Below are 8197 nucleotides of genomic sequence, written 5' to 3'. Positions count from 1 at the left end.
AATGTTGGGCTTCCGGAGAAATTTGTCTACACAGGATGCAATGCCCCAATTTAAGCATCAAATTATAGATAACATCAGTCGGAACACCAAAGCTATCTTAGGATTGGACCTAAAGAAGGCGTTTGACAGTGTTACCCACGAAACAATATTAAACAGAATAAATGAGCTAGGCCTAGGCCAGCGAGTATACAATTATATACGAGACTTCCTTACTAACAGAAAAGCACACATTAGGATAGGAGACCTTAACTCCGAAGAACTACAGATTGGAAGCGCAGGTACGCCCCAAGGTTCAGTAATATCACCGATGCTGTTTAACCTGGCTCTAATTGGATTACCAACAAAACTACAGGAAATCGATGGCCTCAATCATACCATTTACGCTGATGACATCACCCTCTGGGTGAGCGATGGCAACGATGGACAGGTTGAAAACACATTACAACGTGCAATAGAAGCAGTTGAACAATACCTAGCAGGAACCGGACTGCCGTGTTCGGCTGAGAAATCTGAGCTCCTCATTTATATACCATCGCGACGTGGCCGAAAACCACGCAACTACGAGGAACGAAACAATCCGGAAATTCGCCTAACTACCGCGAATGGTACGCCCATACCCAAGGTTGACAAGATCAGAGTATTGGGGCTCATCATTCAAAGTAACGGCTACAATGGAGAGACCATACGTAAATTAGACAATATAACATCTCAAATCATGCGACTACTGAAGCGAATAGCCAACAAACACAGTGGAATGAAAGAAGGCAATCTGCTTAGGCTAGTCCAAGCGTTTGTAATAAGCAGAATAGTATACGTCGCATCGTACCTACGATGGCACTCGTAAGAAAGATACAAATTAGACTGCTTAATCAGAAAAATCTACAAGCAAGCAATCAGACTCTCCATCACCACCAGCAACGATAAACTACTGCAGCTAGGTCTTCACAATACACTGCATGAGCTAATCGTGGCACAACGCATAGCACAATATGAACGCCTGTCCAAAACTAAAACAGGTAGGCAAATATTGGATCGCCTGGGTATAGGGTATCATGCCCAACATGGTGTCAAAGTAGTATGCCCAGACACATCAGAGGCATGATAACCGTCCCTCCAATGCCCAAGAATATGCATCCCACCCACCATCAGGGTAGGCGGGAAAGCAGAGCACGCGATATACAAAAGAAATTCGGTAACAGCAAGGACACCATATTTGTAGACGCAGCTAGGTACAGACACAAGCGCGCCTACACAGCAGTGGTGATAAATTACGAGGGAAAATGCACGACGAGCGCTACAGTCAACACGTACGCCACACGTAGAAACCGCAGAGGAAATAGCTATCGCGTTAGCCATAGCACAAACACAAGCAGATATAATCATCAGTGATTCCCAGACGGCAATACGAAACTTCACCAATGGTCGAATCTCCCCAGAGTCACTACGACTCCTAAAATTAGGTAACAACCACGACAGAAGTGTCCATCTCATCTGGACACCCGCTCACACACTACCAGACGGTAGCAATGAGGTGGCGCACCGCATGGCTCGAGAGCTTACGGACCGAGCCTCGGTTAGTCCCGCTTCAGCGACTACCGACGAGTGGGAGTGGGAAGATCGAATGACCAAATTTCATGAAATTACACAACACCATAGATTGCAGAGGCGCACATTCCCGCCGCCTCATCCAAAATTAAACAAAAAACAGTCTGTCGAATGGCGGCAGTTACAAACCAGTTCCTATCCGAGTCCAGCCATCATGCACATAATACACCCAGATTTATACACGAGTGACAAGTGCAGACATTGCGACTCTAGAGCCACCCTAGAGCATATCCTATGGGAATGTGCGGGTATAACACACGATAACAGTGATGCAGCCTCAAACAGCGACAGCCTCCACGCGCTCTGGGAGTCTGCGTTGCTCAGCTCGGACCTGCAGCACTAACTCTGGGCCGTCCAGCGAGCCGAGGAAGCCGCCAAGGGCCAACAACCCTTGGCCGAAGCCTAGGCTGGGTCTAGGCCCACCCCACCAAATCGCAGGGCACTCAATAAAGTTATTTGAATGAATGAATGAACTCTGTCCTGTGTATATATTAAAACATATTGTGTCTGTGCATGGTGTTCTCAGCGGAAATAAAGAAAAATAATGTTGAAGTGAGGAAACGCGGATGAGGTAACCGCCGCTGGTGCTTCTACTGCGCTTGTCCTCCTATTGTCAGGATTTGCCGAAATAAAGCGAAAGTATAAATTAAAAGCCGTGCGCACGTCCGCGCCAACAATGGTACGTTCCGTACGTAAGCTTTTAGCCGCAACAAAAGTGAAAATGTAGAGGCAACGCAAGAGAATCCTCAAATTATGTGGGTAACAGAACTCCGGTAATGACACTTTAAGGCCAGGGGGGGGGGGGGGAGCCCCCCCGGGAAAACTCCGGAGGGGGCTCGAGCCCCGGAGCCCCCCCCCCCCCCCCCCTGTAGTCGGCGCCTATGGCGCACACTGTCCTAGAACACTACAGTTTACATTCGCAGTTTGTACCGATAAGAACAATGGGAACTGCAACGCCACGCTACCCAGACGAACTGCGTGAAAGTGATCTAAAATAAAAGCTATGCAACTTAACGAAATGTGTCTTCATTCAATTCAACGTTCAAAAAATACAATCCGAAGAGCGAGTGAGTAAAAACTTTATTGCAAATAAATAAATAAAAGAAGGCACGCTGGTTGGGGCCCCTATTCCAGGGCTCCACTGGCACGAGCGGCTCGCTGGGCTTGGTCCAGAAGTGTACCAGAAGAGCTAATTGGCTCTCCCGGCCCTCGTCCGCAAGCCATGCCTCCCACTGCCTATTCCTCATGAGTGGATGTTTCAGTAGTATTGCATGCAGCTGTAGAGCTGCCACGCATGCCGAGGAGGTTGGATGCCGTTGTAACGTTGTTCTGACACGTAGAGACTACGGTGAACGTGTCGGAGCTGGTTCAACTAGCATCCGTGTAATACACTCCCGGCCCCATGCCGAAACGTTTGTGAAGAGTCTTTGCCCTTGCTCTGCGTCGTCCGGGATGGTACTTGGAGTGCATGTTCTTGGGAATTGGGGCCACCGCGATGTGAGATCGAACATTGCGGTCTATCTGTGCCATCTCCTCACCGCAATACTGGGGCCTCAGTGTAAAGCCTAACCTCGCCAATACTTCCCTGCCCCGAGTTGAAGAACAAAGTCGTTCTTTCTGAGCATACAATTAACGTAGACAAGCAAGCAAATCGCATCGGGTCGCTCAGCATTTGTTGGGTTCGTTGCGTGGTCGTTGGCTTTGTACTTTGATCCAGTTTGCATGGGCGAAAGCTTCGCGTTCAACAATCTTTCTTTAAGAAAGGGGCTTTGATTTTTTAAAGACCTCCTTGAGAATGCTTATAGCATTAATACAATGCAATGCCAGTGCAAAACGCAACCCCTCCGAGTTGTTTTGTTTTTTTCAACTAGTGGCGCCATCGCTCGGGGACGGGACGAACCACGCGCACTCTACCTCTGGCGCGTACTGTAGAGGGCAGGACCGTCGCGCTTCTAAACGGTGGCGGCTTTGGAACGCATATTGTGCCTGAATCGCACGCTATTTTTTATGTTTTGACCATAATTTAAAAACAATTAACAAACATCAATTAAAAGAACTGCCGACGTAATCACTATGTAGGTACTAAGCACTGTAAAATGGGTACAAATTGTTGAGTCAAAGTGAACTTTTGCGAACAGTACGCTCTGCAACTTGACTTCCCTGTAGGGTCAGCCGGAGTCCCGTTCATTGGCCGTGGCATTTTAGGGTATCTGCTCAGGTCTCTCCTCAAATCCACGCATTAATCTTTCGCCTTTTACTAAAGATTACCGTGGGGAGGGACACTCCAATGAGCCTATAGGCCAATTTTTGAAAGGCTCTGCCCGTTTGGGCGGGGCCTACTAACGAAATCCAAAGTAAGAATTCCACAATGTACCCCTGCTCGGCCTATGGAGGTGCCGATGTGCTGCGACGGCGTCCTATAATGGCTTGCATTCCCGTACCTTTATTACGTTTCCACATGCAGCGACAGTAAACAGCCTCACGTTTTCGCTTCCATTCCTGGAACAGGCGTATTTACCGAGAAGTGGTTACTTTCCAATATTTACACTGTCATAAGTGATGCTATTTGCGCCCCCCCCCCCCTTTTTTTTTATATTATAAGCGAAGCTTTACAGGCTCACAAGTGTAGGCGGTGGATGTCGTGTCACGCTAAAAAGAGCCGATCCTAGTGGTAGTGCAGCAAGGGTCGAAGCTCAATAGCACATACCAGGGACAAAAAGAGCGAGAGAGAAAGAAAAAAATCACCACGAAGGTCAGATACACACAGGACAAGCTTGGCTTACCCCCAATTTCTCGACAGAGGAAGGGCTGGTGATTTTCTTTTTTTTTTTTTTTAATTAGGACGTTCTGATCAGCTGCACTCTGGAAAGTCCAACAAAACTGCAGCTTAAGCTAAATTTTGTTTCGTAATAGAGCAACCACGTAACTAATGCTTTTCTTCGCTACATATCCCCTTGCTTGGGCAGCGAGTATTGTCTGTTGTGCCTACTCGGGACACGCGTATTCACCGTACACGCTCGTATTGCGGAGAAGGCTTGGCGCTGGGCAGTTCCCGCCCTAACCAATTTCAGCTTGCGCTACTTGCATCATGCCCAGTTTTTTGGGACCGCCTATCCGTAATTGAAAACACAATATTTCACCTACGGGCAAGGGGAATGGTCGCTCCCTATTTTCATGCGTCATAAGACGTTCCTAGTTGGTTTCAGCAACGTCCTATGTGAACTAAACAAGACACCTTGTTTATATTTCGCGGAAATAAAGGCAAAAAGCGCCACGTTCTTGCCGCCGGACAACACAATTCCAGTACACCATACTTGAGTTGTGTCAATTTGTTGTGTTGTCTGAAGGGTGCAGCAATCTATGTATATTGGAAAAGAGAACACATTCGGTTAGAATCAATTACAAACATTGCCACTATTAAGAGCTATCCAGCTGTATGCAACACTGCACCCCTTTCGAGTAGCCTGGCATTAGTTGCCACCACACATCCTTGAACAAAAAACGTCTCTTGCACAAATTAGTTTCCAATGAGGTACCAATTTTGGTATCAGTGATTTAAGTGGGCTGGGGCTATATTAACCACATAAAGAAATTCTATACAATTGTGTGCCTGTGCAATGGCCTGCTTTTGGTTTTGCATTCGTAGAGGCCATCTGAACCATATAACATTCACTGCAGCTTTTGAAAGGATAAAGAAGCACTCACGAAATTTTTACAATGCTATTGCAGCGTAAAAAGGAAAATAACAGTGTGTGCGAAAAATGAAATTCAGCAGTTAAAGTTTTCTTAGGCCTTATGCTTGTGTTCGCTTCTAGTTTTGTTTGTTCAGGTGTATGTAGAATAACTCTTATTGACTTTAAACATTTTTTTTTCTATGTGGTATACTGTATTATTAGGAACCATTTCATGTAGCCACTTTTGTCACTTGACCTTCATGGAATTAAACAAATAATCAGGGGTACGACAAGAAGCATGCAAACATGGTGGCAAACTGTAAGGCCAGTGGAATGCTTCCTTCGTGGCAGGACAGCAAGAAGGAAGGGGGGGGATGCGGCGAGGGTGGCTGTTAAAGTGCAAGCTGAAGAAAAAGTTAATTGAGCTCAATCTCCACAGAGGGCCCTAGTTTGGTGCTGTGGCAAGTCAGGTAACGAGGAGACATCTTGGTACAATTCGATCAGACAGACCTTGTTTTTTAAGGTTGAACAGCACCCTGGCATGGCCAAGATCTCCTTATTTGTCCTTATAGGACTAGTTCAGAGAATGACCTGAAGGGAAGAAGGGTATTAAGCTTCCTGGAATGCCCTGCATTTAGGATTGGTGGATGAAGGGGGTGGAACACTTTAATGGAGTTTTTCACTCCATAAAGGACAACGGGAAAACGAGCAGATGGCTACACAAAACCACCACTGTCCTCATAGTAGACTAGGCTGCTGGGGACAGCCATAGATAGTGGCCTAATAGTGACAGGCAGAGGCCACAGCCAGCTTTCTTTACATCGCGCAGGAGGTGGCCTCCCATGATAGCCAAAGTGGCGACGTGTGACGTGGGTAAAAGTGCTCTTGGGCTCAGCAGACTGCTTAAGCATTTGCCGGGTTTTTGTGGGAAATGCTGTATTTTAAGCTGCTTGTGTAAGTTGCTGCTTTCGGTTGACTGGCCCTGGAGCTACTCGCTTTTGTGCTCATCATGTTGCTGTTGGCAGACATCGTTCCTGTTTTCAAAGTTCTTTCTATCCCTGCAACGACTGTCTATTCACTCATGCAGTCATTGCTTTGAAAACATTCTTGCAACCATCTGAAGAACGGCCCAATGAGGGCTGATGACATTTTTCTTGTCAGATCAAACAAGAACTTCTCTGCATTAGACACCGGTGAGTGTTAGGAGGTTCATAAGTCTGCTTCCAATGAGTCACTCACCAACGAGATCAGGCACTTGACATCGAAAACCTGGTATTCTCTACAGCTAGGCTGATTTTGGTGGATGTGCTGCAAACAGCTGATGTCCATGAACAAGAAACCCTTGCTTAGTGGTTTCCTTGGAGGAGACTGTCGGCCCGAGTCCATGCTAGTGGTGCTTGCGTCACACATGTTTCTTGCTTGTTTTTTTAGATACCTCACAGCAGCAGATAGACCTTGTAATGCTGGGTTTACATTTTTTTCATCTATGTTAGGAACGTATGCATTCGTGTAAGGAACCTCACTGGTTTCATTCACAATGCTGTTTTCCTGCACCTTATACAAATTGTTGACATGTGAGGAAGATGCCTGTTCATTCTTTGCAAGTATGTGCACAAAGATCTGGAGCTGAACACTTCTCGATTATGTGACATTGGTGAAATGCGAGAAAGCGCTTTCTAGGCAAGTCTTCTGGGTGGTCAATGTAATGTAGCAGGCTTCCACAGCACACAACCTACAAGGCAGCGCTGTTGCTTTTGTGATTGTCCATCAGAAAAGAGAACTTTAAATCCATTTAGGGGCAACTATGCCTCACATCAAGTAAGAAGTTAACAAAAAAAACTATTCACCATGTACCCGAATAGCTGCTAAAGGTGGACACACCAAATATCCTTTTTTGTCATGCTGCTTATTATACAAACATTGATACTGTGCTTGCAATCATGTCGCTGCTTTTATTAGCAGTACAAATGGTACACAATAATAGTACACATGTCATGATGCATGCACTGGCTTTCCACAGTTGCACAAAGAAGATTGTGCCAAGGATGCTTTGGCATGTTTAGCCTGTCACGTGCACTGACCTGGTGTCACCAGACTGACGTAGAAACAATATCACGTAAGCTACCAATGGCCACTCATAGTGAAAATACTAGAGTTATTGCGAAGTTATTGGCGCTGTGATTGTGTACGTTGTGCATTCGCTTTGCTGAAAATGAGTTCTCCTGGCCTCTACATTAAAAAGAAGTGATGGCAGTTTTCGCTCAAAGAAAAACTGGACATTCTAATAGAGCTGAATGCTGTAAAAAAAGCAAGTCGACCTGTGCAGGGAGTGTGATATCACACCGTCAACAATGGCAACGATACTCAAGGACAAGGTCGTAAAATTACATTGAGAGACACAGCTGGCTCCCTCAAAAAAGCGCTTGCAGCTTGGCAACTCGTAGGTACTGAAGTGACCTTCGAAGATTATGTTGACAGCGACAGCATTATCTGCAGAGCTCACCAGTGAAGACATTGTGAATCAAGTACGTGAGCAGGTAGAATGTAGTAGTGACGAAGACGATGCCGACACTGGATCAACGCACGAAGAGGAAGAGACTGTTTCCAGCTCGGGTGTTCTTATTTTTCTCGATAAGACCCGGTCATTCCTCAGCTGCTGCAAAGATGTCCCCGGTGACGTTCTCAGGAACCTCGAGGGTGTGGAGGCGTTCATCCTGCAGCGCTTGTTGTCTACTTGCCAGAAGAAGATAAGACATCTTCAGTCAATAAATTGTAGTCAAACTGTGCCCAGTGTTTTCGTTTATTATTTACGTACCAACACGAGCATCTGCTACAAAGGTACATAATTTTCGCTGTGTTACATTACTGACATGAAAATAATGGTTTTTCAGTACTACTATATTTCAGGATATCGAATT

General features: G+C 46.0%; 1 non-coding gene across 1 annotated transcript; it reads left to right on the top strand.

Moving 5' to 3' along the window:
• The first annotated feature begins 3815 nt into the window (after positions 1–3815).
• LOC119446979 (U5 spliceosomal RNA) lies at positions 3816–3939 on the top strand. Its single transcript, XR_005190883.1, has one exon. It is a non-coding gene; the product is annotated as a U5 spliceosomal RNA (small nuclear RNA).
• Positions 3940–8197: the final 4258 nt, after the last annotated feature.

This window comes from Dermacentor silvarum, chromosome 3 (genome assembly GCF_013339745.2).
Source record: "Dermacentor silvarum isolate Dsil-2018 chromosome 3, BIME_Dsil_1.4, whole genome shotgun sequence".
Taxonomy (NCBI): domain Eukaryota; kingdom Metazoa; phylum Arthropoda; class Arachnida; order Ixodida; family Ixodidae; genus Dermacentor; species Dermacentor silvarum.
The sequence above is the reverse complement of the archived record's forward strand: the minus strand, read 5'-3'. Positions and strand labels throughout refer to the sequence as shown.